This window comes from Dipodomys merriami, unplaced genomic scaffold, assembly GCF_024711535.1.
Source record: "Dipodomys merriami isolate MVZ:Mamm:240054 unplaced genomic scaffold, mDipMer1.0.p SCAF_35, whole genome shotgun sequence".
NCBI lineage: Eukaryota > Metazoa > Chordata > Mammalia > Rodentia > Heteromyidae > Dipodomys > Dipodomys merriami.
In genome coordinates this window covers 15450661-15471175 of record NW_027205048.1, presented here as the reverse complement: position 1 = coordinate 15471175, position 20515 = coordinate 15450661, and the positions used below count along the sequence as shown (strand labels likewise).

Genomic DNA, 20515 nt, shown 5'->3' with positions numbered 1-20515 from the left:
CCTGAGTGTACATGTGACGAATGTGTCAGCCATGCCTCCTCCTGTCCCCAGGGCCCGATGGCCCTGTGTGGGGCTGGGCCTAAAACTCAGCTGTGGTAAACAGGTGAGCCTGAGCTCCTCGGTTCAATCCCGTATACCACCAAAGGTAAATAAATCAACATGAAAACCTCAGTAGAAATCAAGGCTTTGTTCCACCTGTCCGGTCATGATGGAGAAGAGCCGGGATCTGAGCCCAACGTGGGCCTGAGCGAAGGGCGCCAGGAGGTTCAAGGACATCTCCGTCTCATCAGGGGGTTTGTAGCTCATTGTTATTCATACCGTGTTCCCTAATGAGGACAGCCAGGAGGACAGGCCTGGCTGAGTAACACCGCTTGACAGCGCGTCTCTGTCACCTGCGGAAGAAATGGCTGTGATTTCTTCACATTTATTTTCAATGGGAAGATCCAAGATAAAGGCAATGAAAAAATTACAGTTTGGTTATGTATATGTATATGTCAGAAGGCCTGCCGCAATGGGCTTTCACTGTGAATACTTTTCTCACGATTCCCTTTGTCTCCAGGAATTTCAAACAGTGCCCTTGATTTATAGACGCCCAAGTACAATTTCATGTTTTGCAGTGCTAGAATTACAGTCTATTAAAAATGGAGCAATATCTGGGCACTCATGTCTGGAATCCAACTACTTGTGAGGCTGAGAATGGGAGGATTATACCCGGAGGCTAGCCAGGCAGAAAAACTCCCAAGACCCCCTTTCAAGATATGGGTTGAGAATGGATGGGCAGAGGGGCATTTACCTCTTCTCTCAAGCTGAGATAGGAAGGAAGCTGAAAATAGGAGGATTACAGATCTAGGCCAGCCAGGACAGGAAAGTCTGTGATATTGTCTGCAATATCAGACATGGTGGCTCATGCTGTGACTCAGAGACTGTGGTAAACCTAGAAGCAAGAAGATCATGGCTCAGAGATGGACCCAGCTGTGAGTGAGAAACTACCTTAAAAATCATCAGCAAAATCTAACAACAACAACAAAAAAAAACCATGGCTAGAAGAGGTATGGTACCAGTCTAACAAGCATGAGGACCTGAGTTCTAACCCAGGACCACACAGTGTGTGTGTGTGCACACACACACACATTCACTCACTCATACACCCAGCCAGACACTGGATGCTCATGTCTATCCTACACACTCAGGAGTCTGAAGCCAGGAGGGTTTTAGATCACACTAGCCTGGGCAGTTCCATCTGCAAGATAACCAGCTAAAAGCCAGACTAGAGGCAAGGCTCAAGTGGTAGAGCATCAGACATGAGCAAGAAAGCCAAATGAGTGCAAGCCACAGTACAGGCATAAAGCGAGAGAAGAGGCAGGGAAGAAAAGAACAAAATTTTCCGGAACCCACGTAGTGCTATGCATCTGTTTCCACCTGTGTAATCTCCCTGACACAGTGTCCCATCCTTAGCCCCTCAAGGCGTCAATTGGGAAGCAGCTCCCAGGAGGAAGGTGATATGGTACCCTTCAGGAGCACAGACCCCATACAGAATCGTCTGTCTAGGCTGTGGACACAAAGTGAGCAGGAGCTTTCTGAGCATTTCCGTCCCTGCCCGCTACTCCTTTGAAACCAAAGGTAGAAGGCATTTGGCCTTCTTGGCAGGAACCCAGGGCCCTAGGTGACCCAGGAGTCCACAATTTTCCTTTGCCTGACCAGTAAGGAGATGGAGGAGGGCGAGTGGAGAGAGCTGGCGGCGCTGGCTGCACCTTGGTTGGTGGAGCCGGTGATGGCAGGGGCCAGGTATCGCCATGTCTCCCACGCTCGGTAGGAGCCGGTGGCCGGCACAACACACCCTCGGGGCTCAGAGAATTGAAGGGGAATGCCCACTCACAACCGCAAGCACAAGTACTGCGAGAAGGGGAAGGTGCTGGCTGGGAATTGCTGCCCAGAAAGGCTCAGTGACCGAACCAGGGAAGTGCTTTATGCATGAAGTCCTGGGGTCCTGAGGCCTTTGTTGGGCCCCATGTGGCTTAGGGGCCACATGGAGTCTTGCAGGTGGGCTGACCTGCTCCCTGGCTGAGCCACACGGGGCCTCTTGAGGGAGCTGGCTAGCTGGGCAAGAGGCCTTCCTCAGCCTGCGAGGCATGGAATTGGCCATTCTAGGGCTGAGTAGAGGGAGGAGAAGCAGGGGTACTTTCCCCTCGGGTGGGTTTCTGTAAGCCTGGGCATCCTTGGGGCTGTGACTGAGCTGCTTCCACTGCCCACAGACGTCCTGAGCTCAGAGGAAAGGTACCGTCGGAACCCCGGGTCCACCTCGAAGCTCAGCACTTGTCATTCAGCCCAGCTCAGCAAACATTTAATTAGCTCTTATCCCCATTGGCAGCTGCCACTTCTTAGCTTCTGCTGCGTGCCAGGCACTTGTGCTAAGAGCTTTCCATGCCGTAATCAACTCCATAACACGAATGTGACGAGCATTCTCATTTTACAGACAGGAAGCAGGCGCCCAAGCCGGAGCTGGTGCCAGGTCCTCAGGGCTGAGCAAACCCCCTGCTGCCTTATCTCCCTGTCCCGAGGCTTCCCTGTGGAGGCCTGCAGGTTGTGGCTCTGGCCCAAGCCTGGGCTACTGGTCACCTCTGGGAAATCACCACAGACACTACAGGAAGGCTCTCACCTTGTCTTTAAGTTTTCAAGACTAATGTTTGTGTCACAAGGCTAGAAGCCTGTTAACTATGAAGCGAAACACGAATGCCTAATCCACTATCAGGAGCCGCGCTGAGTTTCTGTATGGCTGGCATTCACTGTGTGCCCAACTATTCCTACGAGTCTAGACCTCACTCTGTGGGGTTCATCCTTGGTGCCTCCCCCCCACCACACATACTTTGATCAGGCCTGGGAACTCAAAGCTTATAAAGGCGGGAATTCTTTGTCAGGGTTCCTAGAGCCATGGAGACCGATGGATGGAGCTGGAATAAAGACACACTTGGGATGCCGGGAACTGAGATGGCAGCCTTTGATGCCGACTCCATGCATCGACAAAGAAGTCAATGAGTAGGCATGTGAGATCACCCAGGGAGATCACCGCGGAGTTACCCAGCAATGGTGGAAGGTAGAGTGGAGGTGGGGAGCTGGGGTAGATAGATACAGAAAGAAAGCAGGGCCTAGACGGCCTGTGAGCAACCATGGAGAAGGTAGGAGTCCACCCCAGCTCCCGAGCTAAGCTTAACTGCACTGCTTTACTTTTCTTCATGACTGAATGTGTACATAGGCAATTTTATTGAACATGTTTTCTATGTCTTTACCTGGTACCACTTCTCCTTCTCCTTCTTTTTCTTCTTCCTTTTGGTTGTAGGGCTTGCACTGGGTACTGTTCCTGAATTCTTTCACTCAAGGCTAGTGCTCTACCACTTTGAACCACAGCATCACTTCGAATTTTCTGGTGGTCTAGAGATAAGAGTCTCACAGATTTTCCTACCTGGGTCGGCTTTGAACTGGTGTACTCAGATTTCAGCCTCCTGAGTAGCTAGGATTACAGGCGTAAGCTACTGGTGCCCAGCAACCTTTCCATCTTTTAAACCCATAATTCTTCATTTTGGTCTCTTCACAGTGTCCCAGAGGTTTTGCACATTCTATTCATACTCCTTTATTTTTCCCCCATTTCTTCATTTGACTGTTCCAATGCATCCATGTTGTCCTCAAGTCCTGACAGTCTGAAGTCTGTCTCTGATGTGATCCACTCCACTGGAGGGACGCATTTGACATATCGAGCTTTATTTCCTGGACCTGTGACTGGAACTCTGCTTGTCCGGCGGCCACCAGACAGCTTATAGCTGCTGAGTACTCGTCCTGGGTCTGCTTCCATGGAGATCCTCAGCCACTGGGTCTGGCTCTAGCCAGGGAGAGCGGGGTCACCATCCAGCAGGCCCTTCCCAGGTAGTTACTGCATTGAACCCTCAGCTCGCCTGTGCCTTCCCTTGCCATGCTCATGTCTCCTGGCTGGCTCCTGAGTGATCCTTCTTTCCCAAACCCCTGAGGTGTGTGGGCTGTGGTCTAGCCTAACTGGCTACAGGCAGCTTGTAAGGAGCTGATGTAAACCAACCACTCTGGCACTGTCAGCCATGCACACATGCTCACTCAAGTATGGGCACATGCTTGTGCATGCACTCGCATACACACATACATATACACATACGTGTGCACACACACATCATTTAGCCCCAGATAATCCCACAGGCAGTTGGACTTCACAACAGGTCCAGCTGGAAGCCTCTTCCCTCAGACTATGTCACTCTTCTAGAAGGATCTATGACTAGCCTGGCAGATGTGATCAGGCTGCTGAGTCACTTCACAGATGAGGACACCTAGAGAAGGCAGGAGACTGGTTCAAGCTGGTTCGGCTCTGCCCTGTGCTGGCTGAGACTGGTTCAGACTGGCTCAGCTTTCACAGCTGCTCTGCCCTGTGCTGGCTGAGACTGGTTCAGGCTGGTTCAGACTGGTTCTGCTCTCACAGCTGCTCTGCCCTGTGCTGGCTGGACTGGTTCAGGCTGGTTCAGACTGGTTCTGCTCTCACAGCTGCTCTGCCCTGTGCTGGCTGAGATTGGTTCAGGCTGGTTCAGACTGGTTCTGCTCTCATAGCTGCTCTGCCCTGTGCTGGCTGAGACTAGTTCAGGCTTGTTCAGACTGAGATTGGTTCAGTCAGCCTACCCCAGTGCTCTGAAGTGGAGCTGAATGCAAACTCTTGATTGTATTTCCACCATGACTGCTGAACCAGATGCTGGGAACAGAGAAGGCCTTGGTGATCTCAGGACCTGATTTTCTCACCTAGGATTTGCTGCCACCTCTGGAGGATGCGCCATCTACCAGATTCTTAACTCCCACAGCTTTCCACTCCGCCTGCCCTGCCCTGCCTAGCCTTGTTGGGCCTGCTTTTCAGGCAGCATGTGTCTCTATAAAAGTTCCATGACTCCCCCAGCTTGGGAAACCTGACTTAGAGCTCTTTTGTCTAAATGGCTGGGGCAGTCGAATTTTAGTGTTTTCTCTTCTATTTCCCTGAGACTTGGTTTACCCACTTCTCAGACCTTTCCCCTTTGGAGTCTGTGCGCAGAGAGGAAAGAAAGGCCATGCTGGGAGCTGGCGGGGAGAGCTGTAATTATGGAAACTCACACTTCATTTCTCTCTAAAGTTCAAGTTCATTAGTAAAACTTCCTTTGTCTTGTCTGTCTCGTTTCCGGTTTCTGATGAGCTGCTACGTAATTTGCAACGGAGAGTGAAGATGTTGAATTGTAATAATAACTAGCATCATTAACTTTTTTTAAGAATGCTAAACTGCATATAATTTCCACAAGGGCAGAGATGAGTGTGTGTGTGTGTGTGTGTGTGTGTGTGTGTGTGTGTGTGTGTGTGTGTGCGTGCATGCACGTGCACATGTATGTGTGTGTACACGGGTATGTGTATGTGTACATGTACGCATATGCCAATACCATGGCTTCAACACAAAGCGCATTCTCTTGTTCAGCTTGTTCGTGGCTGACACTCTAACACTTGTCTGGCATTTTGTTGAGATAGAGTCTTAGGGACCTTTCTGCCCAGGCTGGCTTTGAACTGCAATCCCCCAGGTTTCAGCCTTCTGAATAGCTAGGCTTATAGATAGCAGTCCTTTTGGTTTTGGTTTTCTAGTTTGCTCTTTATGGTGACCTCAGTGTCTAGACCAGTGGCTGGCTCATAGTGGATGCTGTAGGCGTAGAGAAATTCTTCCTGTAGACACAAAGAAATGAACTGTCTTCAGTGTTCCCACATGGCGGGCAGAGCATTTACAGGTCTTGCATGTAGTTTCTCTCTTAGCTCTCATAACAATCCAACAAAAGAGATATTGTGCTGCCTGTTTTGCAAAGAGGTAAATTGAGTCAGAGAGAAGTAAGATGACTTGTCTTAAGTTGAAAACTCAGATTCAAGTCCACATATGTGTGAGGTCAAAAAGCATTCCTGAGCTTCTGTGTGGTAAAGCCTGCATCCTGGATCGTCCACAAGTGTGGGGTACTGCCTGAATACTGCTGTATTCTTTCCTCCAAAGAAGGCACAGGAATGATGACTAAGTATGTGGGCAGTTGCTCTGCATTGCTAGTCATTATGGAAAAGCAAATCAAAGTACTCAGTAGGATGCCTATGATGAAAATAGAGACAATGATAAACATCGGCAAGATTGGACAAGAATGGAGTCTGCATATGCTGTCACTAAAACACAGAATCACACAGTCACTTTGGAAATCAGTGTGGCAGTTCCTCAAAAATTAAAACATGCAGTTTCCACCACCCAGCAATTTTTACCCAAAGTATACAGGTGTATATCCACACAATAACCTGTATACAAGTGTGCAAGGTATATGTCCACACAATTATCTGTACACAAATGTGTACAGATGTATGTCCACACAATAATATATACACAGTTTTTACCCTAGATACACAGTTATATGTCCACACAATGATCTGCACACAAATATACACAGGTGTATGTCCACACATTATACACAGGGGTATGTCCATGTGGTATGTGTACACAAATATACACGTGTATGTCCACACAACTTGTACACAAATGTACACAGGTATATGTCCACATGATGACTTATACAGTTCTACCTTAGGTACACAGCTGCATGTCCACACAAGGACCTGTACACAAATGTACACAGTTGTATGTCCACAAAATAACTCATACACAAAAGTATACAGGTGTATGTCACACGATGACTTATACACAGTTTTCCCTAGGTACACAGGTGTATGTCCACACAATAACCTGCACACAAATGTGGAGAGTAGTATTATCTAGTATAATCAGAAAGTGGTGTCTGTCTGCTGACACATAGATGGAGACTAGGGGTATCTTCATACAAAAGAATATTTCTTGGTTATGAAAAAGAAAGGTACCCTAATGTGTGTTGTGTGTTGTAGCATGCACATCCTTGTACACTCCATGCTACTGGGAAAAAGGCAACCAAAAGGCCTTGTATCATATGATCTCACTATATGAAATACCCAGAATAGGCAAGGCTAGAAAGAGAAAGTGTGTTAGTGGATGCCAGGCAATCATGAGATATAAATGCTAATAAATATGGGTCTTCTTTGGGGAATGATTGAAATATCATCATGAGTCTATGCTTTTAAAGGGCAAACTTTGCAGTATGTAAATTATATCTCAATAATTATCTCAATAATCACAATTACATTATGTCAGCAATGATGTGTCAATAATCTACCTCATCATTCTTAAAAATATATAATCAATATATTTATATATAATCAATATATAAGCATAGGTTGGTCCAGCATGAAGGGGTGTGGTTCAAAGCAGAAATAGTGTCAAAGACCTGGGCTTAGACTCCTCTGAGTGTGTCTGGCTCTCAATTTCCTGGCTGGAGTGTCAATCTCCCCAAGCCCCGCCTCTCCCTGACCTGTTTCCTGTTTTCTGCGGTGGCAGTGGTACACCCCACACATTTGAAGGGGCGGGCAGCCTGGTCCCTGTCCCTCTACTGGCCCTGCCATAGAGCAGGAGGGAACCATAAGGATAGGATCTTTTGAGAGCTTGGCTGCACTCAACAAAAAGCCCAAGGACTGGTAGGGAAACTGTCCAGGGAGAGCGAGCCCTAGCTCTAATGATCATGCCCAAATAAGCTGCTGAGGATGTCTCTAGAAGCTACTCTTTTTTCCAAGTAGGGTGCTGGATAATGGTTGCAGCTTGGGAGGTTTTCCTCTAATGTCAGGCTCTGGGATCTGGCCGGGCGACAGGGAGTGTCTTCCCTGGACCCCTGAGGAGCCGTGTGTAGCTAATGGTTCCTATAATGACAGATTTGTCACTGGGGGCTTTCAGATGCGGCACCAGCCTCCTTTGTCCATCTCGTGGTTGTTGCCTGCAATCATCTCTGCAGCTCCACTCCGGGAACCAGACTCGCTGCTCTGGCCAATTCAGCTGTGCGGACGAGAAATAAGAAACCACCCAGTCCTACAAACAGGTGTCACGTTGCTGGCGAGGGATGTGAAATGCATGCTGACGCCCGTGCCAACATTTTTGTGTCTTTTGGTCTCCTTGGCGCAGGTGCTTCGCAGCTGGGTCACATCCACTCCCGGTTGCTCTTAAGGGAGATTTCAGTCCGTCTCAGTTCCCATCCATGTATGTTGACCATCCTGCAATCACAGCTAGATAATCACCCTGCTCATCCTAGACAACGTTGTCTGGTCGATGGCAACTGGTAACTGGAATCCTGACCTCATTATCTGGCTCTCGCTTAGGATGAAGCCAGAGAAATGGCGTCTTTTTGACCCCAATTTCCTGCTAGCCCCCTCCTGTGAAGGCAGAAACACCCGCCACCAAAACCAAACTGCTCCACGACTTGAATACGACACGTTCATCAAGCCAGACAAAGAGTGTGATGCGAACAAGGGCATTTGCTACTTAATGAGGAAGTGAGGTTCCGTGGAGCTGCCCCCCTCTTCCACACCCCCTGCCTCACTCAAATGCCCCCTCAGCTGCTAGCCTCTGTCAGCCAGGACCCCACAGCCAAGCCACACATCGCTCTGTAGTTCATGCAGCTTGTGTGTCACAGTTAGGAAGTTTGAGATCGGGAGAGGGGCTGGCCTGCTCAGGAGTTGGAGCTGAATGGCCGGGTGGGGTCCCTGCTGCCTGTCTGGACTATTCCTAGCATATCATTCAGCCAGAGCAACTCGTAATTTCTCCTTCCGTGTCTTCCTACTGCCCGAGCCATGTGCCTGCGCTTAGGTGAGGGTCCGTGCCTGGGGAATGGCAGAGTTCTCGCCCACCTCACCCCTCACCCAGCAACCCAGGGTCTATGCTGACTGTCCAGACTCTTCTCAGAACATCATGAGACCACAGCAAGGGAGGCAAAGCCCGCTTCTTCTAACTTCTCCTGTAGCTTCTGCTGCTGCCCAAGCCACTGCTCTCTGCTTAAGTGAGGTCCAGCTTCCCAAGGAATGGCACAGAAGCCTTAGTACCCCACTCCCAGGCCTTGGTGTCCCCTGAGCCAGGCTGCCTCCTAGCTCCAGGGAGTCTGTCCTGCCTGGAGAAAGCATCGCTCTCCTTCCGTGTCGCAGTCCATGTGGGGTAGCAAACAGAGACCGCTGTGTTCAAAACAGGCCTTAAAGCAAAGAGACAAACATGGTCTCCTTGATGTGTGGATGTTAAATCCAAAACGTAAGGAGATATGACAAAGTAAACAAGACTCGAGAAACAAAGGACCTCCACTTATCTGGTCGAATCATTACTGAATAACCCCATGCTGCTGACCACATATATGGTATATATGCGCACATCTGAGGGAAACTAGGAGGAGGACACAGAAACACAGGGAAACAGGGGAAAACACAACAGTGGGACCGTCAGCTGCACTGGACATCAATGAAAATGAACTAATCAACTAAAGGGCAGCGATGGGAGGGAGGGAAGGAGAGGGAAAGAGGGAACAGCTGACACTAAGCACAATAATGACAATTTGCCCCATGAAGGTTAGAATGTGTCTGTGACTTTAACCAAAGTATCACTATCTCACAAGACTATGAAATTTGTGAAATTTATGTAATCACTTAATCACAATTAAAAAAAGAAATAGGCCTTAAAACAAGACCTGTGTCCATCACCCCCTCCCTCCATGGCTATGTAGGGAGGAAAAGATGACTTTTTAAAGATGTTTTTAAGTGACCACTGGCTTGATCTATCTATATACCTCTCTATACCTTCCCTCTACCTATCTTTCAAGAAAGAACTTCTGTGCGCTAAGAAAATACTGCACACTAAGACTCCAGACAGAGAGAACCACAGAATGAAAAGCAAAAGAAAGCGTCAAGAAAGAATGCAAAGCAGCACCTTGAGCAGGTGTGTGTGTGCCTCTCTGCTCAATGCGACACTAGTCACAGAAGCACCTGAGGGTCTGTTGATAAATGGGTAAGCCACCTGGTGTGTCCATACAGTGGAAAGGATGGGCTACCACTCAGCCTTGAAAAGGAAAGGGAATTCAGGCACAGGCCACAACCTGGATGGCTTTGTGTTAGTAGAATGCATGAGCCCCAAAAGCCAGATGCCGTCTGTCCCACCTCCTCTGCGGTAGAGAAAGGGGAAGGGCACTTGACATGGGACAGTGGACATTAGGACTCAGGTTTGGTTTTGCAAGCTATAAGAAGTCCTGGAGATGGCAGAGAGTGGCAGTGGTGATGAGCTTAATGCTCCTGAATCCTTAACGTAAAAATTGTCTATGTGGGGAGGATTGTGAGTTAGAGACCAGCTGAGGCAAAGTTTGCAAGACCGTATCTCAAAAAACCAGAGACAAAAAGACTTAAGCACTTGCTTAACATGTATGCAAGACTCTAGATTCTACTCAGTACTGCCAAAATCCATCCATCAACCAATTTATCAATCAATAAGTAGAAATAAAAATAACAGCCTATGCTAGTGAGTTTCACATTATTTGTATTTTTTATAATTAATGAAAAAGAGCCCCAGAAAATGATCAAATCCAAATTGTACTGAAAATGTCTTCTTGTATCTCTTCATAACTGCAGTACTAGCTCAGAGCCTCAGTGGCATTCGCTTCTCTGAGACCATTTGTGGCTCTCATACATGGTATCATGCTGCTTGCCCTCAGTCTTTGAAGGCAGTGGCCTTAACCTATCCTGCAAAGAAGACTCATTCCAGCTACATGAGTCAGAGGCTGACTCCTTGTCCTGGGCACCAAGGACTGGAGGAACAACTTCAGACTCCTGGGGTCTTAGTCAGCCAGAGCTCTTGGGAAGGCAGAATCCAACAGGCAGGCTTTTAAAATATCTTTATTACATGCCCAATTTTCTGAGAGAGGAAAATTATATGTAAAACTGTGGATAATAATATATTTCTTTTTTCCTGGGGACCCATTATGGAAAGCCCTAGGCAGAGCCCATAAAAAACTTTTTTGTTGATTTCACTGAATAGCTTCCAGCCCCACAAGGCACAGGCCAGCCCTGCTCTTTCACACAGGAGCCAACGAGGCCACATGTCCCACTTCCACCTCCCCCAGGGGCACAGGGATTCGGAACATGCCAACGTCTCAGCTGGTGGACAGTGACCTTTGGCAAGCTACTTAAATGTAACCCAGCTTCCTAGCACCCTCTTCAGAAGGCCACCAGGTGTCCAGGGCTTGCACCTTGCCCAGCCAATGTCTGTCTTGTGGTCAACAAGATATGAAGTGTGGCCATTATCCCCTGGTGGCAACACTGGCCAGGCTCCAAGTCCCCTAGACATTGCCCATTCGTGTGACGGCCTGAGTTGTGGGGACCTGTCCACACGCTCCCTGTGAGCTGGCATAGGTCACTCGAGGTCATGAGTGATGCTCTTCCCTTTAGCCCGGGCTGCTGGAGCTCACCCCTGAGCTGTGATTCATCTGCACCTGGGCTAGCTAAGCCCAGGGTGTTTAGTTCAATGACTTCTCCAGCATGTTGCTTGCTTCTTCATCAGTGTTTACTGGTTATTCAGCCATCTAGTTTCCCTTATGTGAGGCTTCACTTCCTTTGTTACCTATAGCTCACTACAAAATATATATTAAGTGGCAAATTCCAGAAACAAACAATTCATAAGTTTTCAATGTTTTCTTTCAGTATATTCTTGTTAAAATTACTCCATTTTATTATGTTACTGTTGGTAACATGCTACTGTGCCTAGTTTGTAAATTGTCCTTTATCATACCTATGGAAGTTTATGAACCACCAGCCAGGATCTGGTGGTTCACACTTATACCAGCTACACAGAAGGCTGAGATCTGAGGATTTATGGTTCAAAGCCAGCCTGGGTAGGAAAGTCCATCAGTCTCTTATCCTTAATTATCAAAACAGCTGGAAGTAGAGCTGAGGCTTGGATAGAAAAGCTCAGAGATAGCTACTAGGCCCTTAGTCCATGTCCCCCATCCAGCACACACAAAATAATTTATGAAAACATAGAAGAGAGGTTGATACTACCCTGTTTCAGGCATTTGCTAGGGCTGGGAATGTGTCTCTTGAATATAAGGAGACATCATTATCTCTATAAGCCACCACCCACAGCCATATATGAATTTTAAGATGATATTTATTACCATGCATGTCAAAGATGGCTTATTAGATTACATGAGAGCTTATTATAACAGCTTTATGCTAAGTAGGCTTCTGTACCACCCAACCCTTTAAACAGACTGGTTTGCAAATATTGGTAACCAGCAGGTGACAGTTTAACATTGTGACTCTACCCCATGCTAAGGAACCTGTTTTTGGCAACACTAGATTTGAACTCACGGCTTTTTGCTTGCTAGACAAGTGTTGTATATACCGTTTGAGCCACACTTCCAGCTCTTTTTGCTCTGGTTATTTTTAAGGTGGGGGATGACCCTCCTATTTACAATTCATACCATGGCTAGACTGATAGTATGTATCAACATGCTCACTTTTGTTGTTGAGATAGGGTTCCTGGAACATTTTCCCCCTGGGCAGGCCTAGAACTCAGACCTTCCCAGTCTCCCCCTCCATAGCCATGCCTGGCCACCATTGGTTGAGTGAGTGTCTGGTGAACGTTTGGCTTGGGCTTGCCTAAACTATGACTTTCCTCATCTCTACCCTATAAGATAACTAGAATTACAGGCATGAGTCACTAGACTAGTCACCAAGAAATTCTAAAACTGATTGAAATGCTGCCTGAAAAGGCACCATCGAAGTCCATGGAAGGTAAAATAAGGAGAGGCTGGGAAGAGAGAATTGTGTGTGTGTGTGTGTGTGTGTGTGTGTGTGTGTGTGTGTGTGTGTGTGTGTGTGTGTGTGTGTGTGTGTGTGTGTGTGTGTGTGTGTGTGTGTGTGTGTGTGTGTGTGTGTTATTAGTTCTGGGGCTTGAATTCAGGGTCTGGGTACTGTCCCCGTTTTTTGTTTTGTTTAGTTTTTTTACACAAGGTTAGTGAACTACCACTTGAACCGAAGGTTTATTTCTCGCTTTTTGGTGGTTAATTGGAAATAAGAGTCTCATAGGCTGGCTTCAAATTGCAATCCTCAGATCTCAGCCTCCTGAGGAGTTAGGATTACAAGTGTCCAGCTGAGAATTTTTAAATGTATATGAATTATCATATAAAGGGAATTTCATAATATTTCCATCTATGTATACAATGTATTTTAATCATATTTAACCTTCCTCTATTATTCTATTTTATCCACCCCCAGTTTTACAATTGACAGTGGATTTGACTATTATGTTTTCATATATGCAAATAATGTTAAGCATGCTCGACATTTCTGGTCAAAAAGGAAATGCAAATCAAAACAACACTGAAATTCTACTTCACCCCAGTTAGAATGGCTTTATCAAAAAAATATATACAATAACAGATACTGGCGAAGGTACACCCTAATGCAGGTTTGTGGGGAAGTAAATGTGTTCAACCATTCTGGAAAGCAATGTGGAAGTTCCTCAAAAAAACAATTCAACATAGAACCGGCAAATTCTACTCCTGAACATTAATTCGGAAGATTACAAAAGAGAATACAGTAAAATTGCCAGCTCGGCTCCTCAATGGACGAATGGGTCAAGAAAATGTGGAATACACACACAACGGGATTCCTCACCCATGAGAAGGAATGAGATCGCACCATTTGCAAAGAGATGGGGAGACTTGGAAAAAATATGTTGTGAAGTAAGGCAGGTCCTGAGAGACAAAGGTTGCATGGTTCCCCTTACATGTGGAAACTCGATTTAGTTTACACACTCATGAGTAAATACCCTAGGTGGTAGGCAAGGTTACACAAATGTATTATCTGAAATTCAAGGGAGAGCCCAAACACCAGGAAGCAGAAAGGGGTGGGTGGGGTCAAGGGGAAAAGGGGAGACGAATAAAGCAGGGAAAGAGAGGGAAAATGCAGACAAGAATCTATTGTATATCCCACAAAATAAAAAACAGCGAGGGAAGGGGTAGGGGTAAGAATGTTGAAAGGGGTGACATTGATCGATACATTATTTTTAAAAAGCATAAACAGCTTTATTAAGTGACAGTCCTTTGTGCAACTACTGAAAGATAATAATAATAATGTTAAATAAAATTTTTAAAAAACAAATAATGTATCTTGATCAAATTCCCCCATCCACCGGGAAGAGAGAAATTCTTATCTGACAGTACACCATACTTGAAGCGGCCCTTTGTGGTCTATCAATGCTCTGCAGAGAGCTTTGCAGTCATGTCAGAAAACTTATTTTATTTATTAGGAGAGACTCAGGTACAGCCCCATAGTGGTCCCTAGAAGAAATGCCTTGAGTAGACATAGGCCCCGCCCCTTGTTGCCAGGTAACATTCCTACATTCCTCACCTGGCTGAGGGTGGAAGGTTGGGAGTTTTCTCATTCTGAGAGTAGTTACAGATGTAAACTGTTGCCAAGATTTCTCTCATTTCGTGAATGCGTCTGTGTCATTAAATGGCCTTTGCAGTGAAGCAAATGGCTTTGAAACATCAGTGGAATATGATCAAAGTATCTGGGGAAGGTATGTGCTATTATTTCTTTCCTTAGGTGTCATGTATGTTTGTCCAGGCTACACTTAGCATCTTTAGCTGGCCAGACTCTGCGCTAGGCAGTGAGAAGGTTGAGCTTCCTCTAAAGACTTCAGCTCGTGTAAGAGAGAGACTCACGAACAGATCAACAGGGCACGGTTTGTTGGGAATCCCTGCTCTGGGTTGAGCCATGTGGCAGGTCTAATCCCAATTCCTGTGAAAGAGGTCAATTGGAAGTGAGGTCTTGGCAGATGGGGCCAAGGTCAGTCAAGGTCATACTGGCTTAGGATGAGTGCCTATCCAGTGACCGGAATCTGTGTAAAGATGGACTTAGAGTCATGCGGCATGGGGTGATGGCCTGTGATGGTGGAGGTGGAGACCTGTGAGCCAAAGCAGCTAAGGACTGCCAGCAGCCACCAGGCACTGGGAGTAGGTGGACAGGGATTCTTCCCTGGCGCTTCAGAGAAGCCCAGCCCTGCTGACACTGGGACTTCAAACTCACAGCCAGCAGAACACTGGCAAGATGAATTCCAGATGTTTTGAGGCAGTCAGAGTGTCGTCATTTGTTAATAGCAGCCTTAGGGAACCAGTCCAGGCACCAACCCAGGGGGACACACAGGCAGGAGGGACCAAGAAGAGAGTGGCCTTGTGTAGGTCAAGGTGAGGACGTGGCCCAGCGGGAAAGCTGGAGAGGCAGCACAGAGAAGGCCACAGAGAAATGGACACCCAACTGCGCCTGGAAGGGGAAGGGGTTATTTCCAGGGTTCCTATTCTAGGAGACCTACTTGTGCTTGTATGTTGCTCAGGCCCTGATCTTGGGAGCAGTGTTTCTCTTGCATGAGAATTGATGGGGGAGCATTGCCCCAGACCCCTTGTGGGCCACCACTGGTCAGGTCAAGGGCATTCGGCTCCCCTGCCAGGAGGCACAGCTGGTAGCGTCATCAACCCAATTGTGACCTTACTGAGACCAGGCAGCCCAGGGAGGCCAGCCTGATATGATGGGGCAGAGGTTTCTCAAGGTAAAAGCAGCTGGTTTGCAGGTGGATGTTGCAGGTGAGGAAGGAAAGGACAGAGGGCCTCATTCCCACGGAGGGTGCTGGGAGGATGTGTTCTCTCTCCAAGGAGATAAAGCAGGAGGAGGAGGAAAGAGAAGAGGGTGTGAGGGGGGGGGTCCCATTTTGGACAAGGGGAATTGGAGGTGTCTTTGAGGCAGCTGAAGTCCAGGGTGCTGCTCACAGAGGGGCCCTGGGCCCTTCCTTGGCAGATTGGTCCCTAGAGGATTTGGAAGATGTGACAGGCAACAGCTGACACCTCCAAAGACAGTATGAAGATCACATGGCCCTGGAAGCCACAGAAGGACAGAGTCGCTAGGGGCTCTGGGTAGTGACCAGAGTCACGTCATATGAAGGTGATTAATGCATCTAAACCTGAAAAGTGAGTCTATGAGAAGCATCTGTTCCACAATAGTAAAAGGGCTTAATTGAGCTTTGTGAGAACTCAGAGTCAACCTTGACTCCTGTTAGATAAGAAAGGAGGGGTGTCATTTAAGATCCATTAGGAGGAGACGTGGTGTCTCCCCCCCCCCCCCCCCGCCTCTGCCATGAAGCAGGTAGATGTGAAATCACTGAAGCTCATCCGACGTGCCGACAGCCCCAGGCTTAACCGATGGCGTGGTAGCGTGATGGATTGGTTCATTAGCCCGGACATGATGGTGCTTGTCTGCTCTTTCCGTAGAGACAATTTAAGTAGTGTTGGACAATATACAGGAGTTACGTACACTTCTGGAACTGTATTCTGTACTTCACCAACATACTACTGGCTCTTCTCCAAATACATGGGATTTTCTTGCTTGTGTATTTTACTTGAGCCATTCCTCCCCTTTCCTTTGACCTCTGCTTGGGCTCTGCTGCCTTCATCTTGGTCCAAGTCCTCTGAACACCTGTTTCCAACATCCGTACCCTTCCCCTAAACTATTGCGAGAAGGTCATCTTGGCTGGAAGAGCCCTCTGGCTTTCTGAGACCCAGGACAGCAAAGGTGTGACATTATCTTGCGGGAGGGGAATCACTGGGAGAGATCTCGCTCAGTGCAGGGCCTCCTGCCCCCAGCACCTGTGCCTAGTTGGCACAGCCCCTGTGCGGCCTCTTCTCGAGGGATGTACAAAGGGGATACAAGCTGCTCTGTGTGTGTGGATCAAGCTGATCCCAAGTGAAAGCACAATCTTCCCAGCCAACTGAGCAGAGCAAAGTTCTTGTCATAGGTGAGTGAGTGGAAGTGCACCCCTGCACAGAGGACCTGACTTGGAAACCAATGGTGGCAGTGGTGACCAGCTTCAAAATCAAAGCCATGGGCTGGGAAGGTGGCTCAGTGGTAGAGTGCCTGTCTAGCATGCATGAAGCTCTGGAGTCAATTCCTCAGTACCACATACACAGAAAAAGCCAGTAGTGGAGCTGTGGCTCAAGTGGCAGAGTGCTAGCCTTGAACAAAAGAAGCTCAAGGACAGTGCCCAGGCCCTGAGTTCAAGCTCTACAGCTGGCAGAAAGGAAGAGGCCAGCACACTGACATTCCTAACAGTTGTTGTTCCAATTGAAACCCAGTTCAGATCTCCGTGCCCACGGGCTAGGTGTGGTTTCTTAAACCTCATAGGTCATTTTTGAGTTGAAGCATCGTGGTTCCCTTCTAGGGTGACAGTCTCACCTCTACAGGTGGTGTGCTGGTCTAGGGCCCACAGATCATCTGGACCTGAGCTACCGTGGAGACTTGGCAAAGCACAGGCACCTGAGTGCCGTCCTGGGTTCCCACTCAGGACGCCATTGGGGACCCTTGCTGGGACACAAGGATTGAATTTCTTACAAGCTGACCCGTGATGCCGGTGCCCCTGCTCTGGCTGTGGCTTGGTCCCCCCCTCTCCCCTGCCTACTCCCCCGGCCCAGGTAAGAGAGCTCCAGGAGGTCAGATGCTACCTCATCTCCTCTCCGCTGGAGATCTGCCTCTTTCCTGAGAACAGAGGATGGGTGTGTGTGGGTATCAGTCCTCTGGTGAGCAAGGGCGACTCCCCGAGCCAGGATATTGTCCACGGTGAAGTCTGCCTTTGGTTTATGTTTGGGGCACAAACAGTGGCGATGTCCCAGCCTTTTCTATTCACAGGGTCGCATTGGCTGTGGTCCAGCATGGAGAATCATTCTCCGGGAAGAAGGAAGGGGTGGGCTGTTGGGAACCATGGCCCATCAGCAGGGGATGGAGTGCTTCCACCAGCAAACAGGAATGGGATCAGGTTTAAGGGTGCCAGTTCTGTGCTTGAATTTCTCGGATGGAGAAATCTGAAGTAAGGAGGGACGTGGTTAAGCAGAGCCACACAAGGTGAACACGAGGCTGGCCTGTCGGCTTGGCCCACAGTCCCTTTGGTGCATATCCTGCGCTGTTCAGAGCCTGAGCATAGTGCCAGGGACATTTTTGGGTGCAGTGACTGCTTTCCTGTATTTGTGTGTTTGGCACACATAGTTTAAACATTCCAGTCATGTGATCCATCTCTTCCTTCCTTTTTACAGTTGGGACACTGTACATATTGCTTCACATATGTGTGTGTTGTTATATAGACTTCATGTTCATTATGTATGTGTATATATATATATACATATATTTCATCATATCTGTAGATTATATAGAGTTCCTGTTCATTATGTGTGTATATAGTTTTATAACAATATATAATTGTTGTTATAAAACAATATAATAACCATATACCATGTATATATTTAGAGACTTCACGTTCTCCCTCTGTGTGTATGTTGTATGTATATGCATTTCATGTATATTACTGAGGGCTGTACATTTCATCTAATCCATCTACCAGAGCCACCTCAAGTACTCTATAGTGGGTAAGATAATGACATGCCAAGATATGTCCACACCCTAGTGTCAGCAGCTGTGAATACGTGACCTTGTGTGACAGAGTGCTGGGCCGTGACCCAGATGCCATGATTATCCTGAGGTATCCAGGGGGGCTCAGTCTAATGCAGGGGCCCTTGTTAGAAGGGGGTGAGAGGGCAGAGGCAGATGGCAGGACAGCAGAAGCAGAGGCTGGAGTGGTACAGTCATGAATAAGGAATGGCTGGTCTCTAGAAGGAGGACAGGCAAGGGGAGAGTCATTCTCCTGGGAGCCTTAGAAAGCAATGTGATCCTTCAGACACCTCGATTTTAGCCAGTGAGACCGTTGGTGAGCTGCAGACCTTGAGCTGTGGAATAACACAGGTATGTAGTGGTCATCTGTTCCGACAGCCGCAGGAAGCTCCCGCATTGTCCCTGCTTGCCCGAACGTGACACTTTCCCTCCTCCTCACTGGAGTGGAGCTGGTGTTTACTGCACCATGGGAGGTTCCGAACATTGTTCTAAGGACTGTCCGGTTGGGTCACTTGATGATTTTCCAGTGACAGACACCATCATCTCCATTTCATAGCTAGGAGCCAAGGGATGCTAAGTAACTTGTTCAAAGCCACATGAGTACCAAAAGCTGGATTTGTGCTTCATTGCTGGATCAGATTCCAGTGACTTCTCCTGACCACTGGTACCACCACCGTGGCGACCACATGGCCCTATGAATGGTTCATTAACTACACACCTCACTCCTGCCTGAGGGACGTGTGGGTTCCTCAGTGCGGAGGGGACAAGAACCACATGGCAGGGGGAGGTATCACCATTTCCACTGATGGATAAAGACACTCAGGAGAGAGATGGGCGCAGGTCACCCACTGCGGGTCAGTTGGGACCAGGCTGGGTCAGACCCCACCTACCTGGCTCAAAGGCTGGGCTGATTCCCATGTTCTTATCACACACACCACGCTACACCTCCAAGGCTGGGCACTGTCTGCCTTTATCCCTCGTCTTGTCAGCTTGTCGTGATGCATCAACTCTGTGCAGGAATCCATGAGACCTTCAGGTCTTCCATTTGTGCTTCACGAGAAGTCATTTGTGCACATCATCCCAGATGACCATCTCTGTCATGCGGTTATCGTCATAGATCGCCACACGTCAGAATTAGAGCCCCAAGGACAACTGGAGCCGGAGCAGGGCTTCAGGCTGGCTTGTGACGACCCTGGGAACTCACTTGAGCCACATCTCAATCCCTTTGTGAATCAGCCAAATACGAAAATACCATCGCATGTCATTTGCTCCTAAAACTGATCTAATTAAATAAAACAAGCCATTCCTATGTAGGGCTCTAGAGAGCCACCATCTGAAGTTCCTTCTTTCTTGTCACTAGTTCCTGCAGCTGGGGGCTAATCGCTGTGTGGAAAATTCACCTCCCCAGAACATTATCCCTGTGGAGGCAAAAGCGCCCGCCTGGCCTGAAGACATCACGCCCCTGGCTGGGTTATGTTTGCCTCTCGTTCTGACAGCGGTCCTTGGGAGAGATCTCAGGAGTGTCCGTGCTGAGGGATGTGGCTAATGTGGTCTCCCATCTCCCCTCAGCCCCAGGCAGCCTTTGAAATGCCCCTGGCTTACGTTTAAGAGTGATTTTTCCTCAAGAGAACTACTCTGGGCTGAGGGGGTGATCCTGGGCTGGCTTACTGCATGAAGGCATTTGAGAAGAGCAGTTCTGTAGATGCATGCATCTTTAGTGCACTTGGAACTGAGGGACCCAGCACTGGGGGGGCAGAAGCTGGTACAGAGGATTGTGCATGCACCCAGTGTCTTGCAGCGTCCACACCACCAAGGCTGGGCACAAAGCATTGCAAAGTATCCTTGGTACTCTAAAACAGTGTTAACATCCATGCTGGAGTCTTGCTTTGCCTCTCCAATGATGGTGCCTGCACCAAGATTAGATGCAAAAGTGTATGTGTTTTTATTGTTTTCTCTTGTGTTCTCTCTCTCTCTCTCTCTCTCTCTCTCTCTCTCTCTCTCTCTCTCTCTCTCTCTCTCTCTCTCTCTCTCTCTCTCTCTCTCTCTTCATGCCAGTACTGAGGCTCAAACTCAGGACTTTGAGATCTCACTTGCTTTTTTTCCT

At 48.0% G+C, this 20515-nt stretch overlaps 1 protein-coding gene across 1 annotated transcript in view; it reads left to right on the top strand.

The window, feature by feature from the left end:
• The window catches only part of LOC138803858 ((E2-independent) E3 ubiquitin-conjugating enzyme FATS-like), a 198357-nt gene that overhangs the window by 108328 nt on the left and 69514 nt on the right, over nt 1–20515 (top strand). The gene's annotated exons all lie outside the window — the stretch shown is intronic.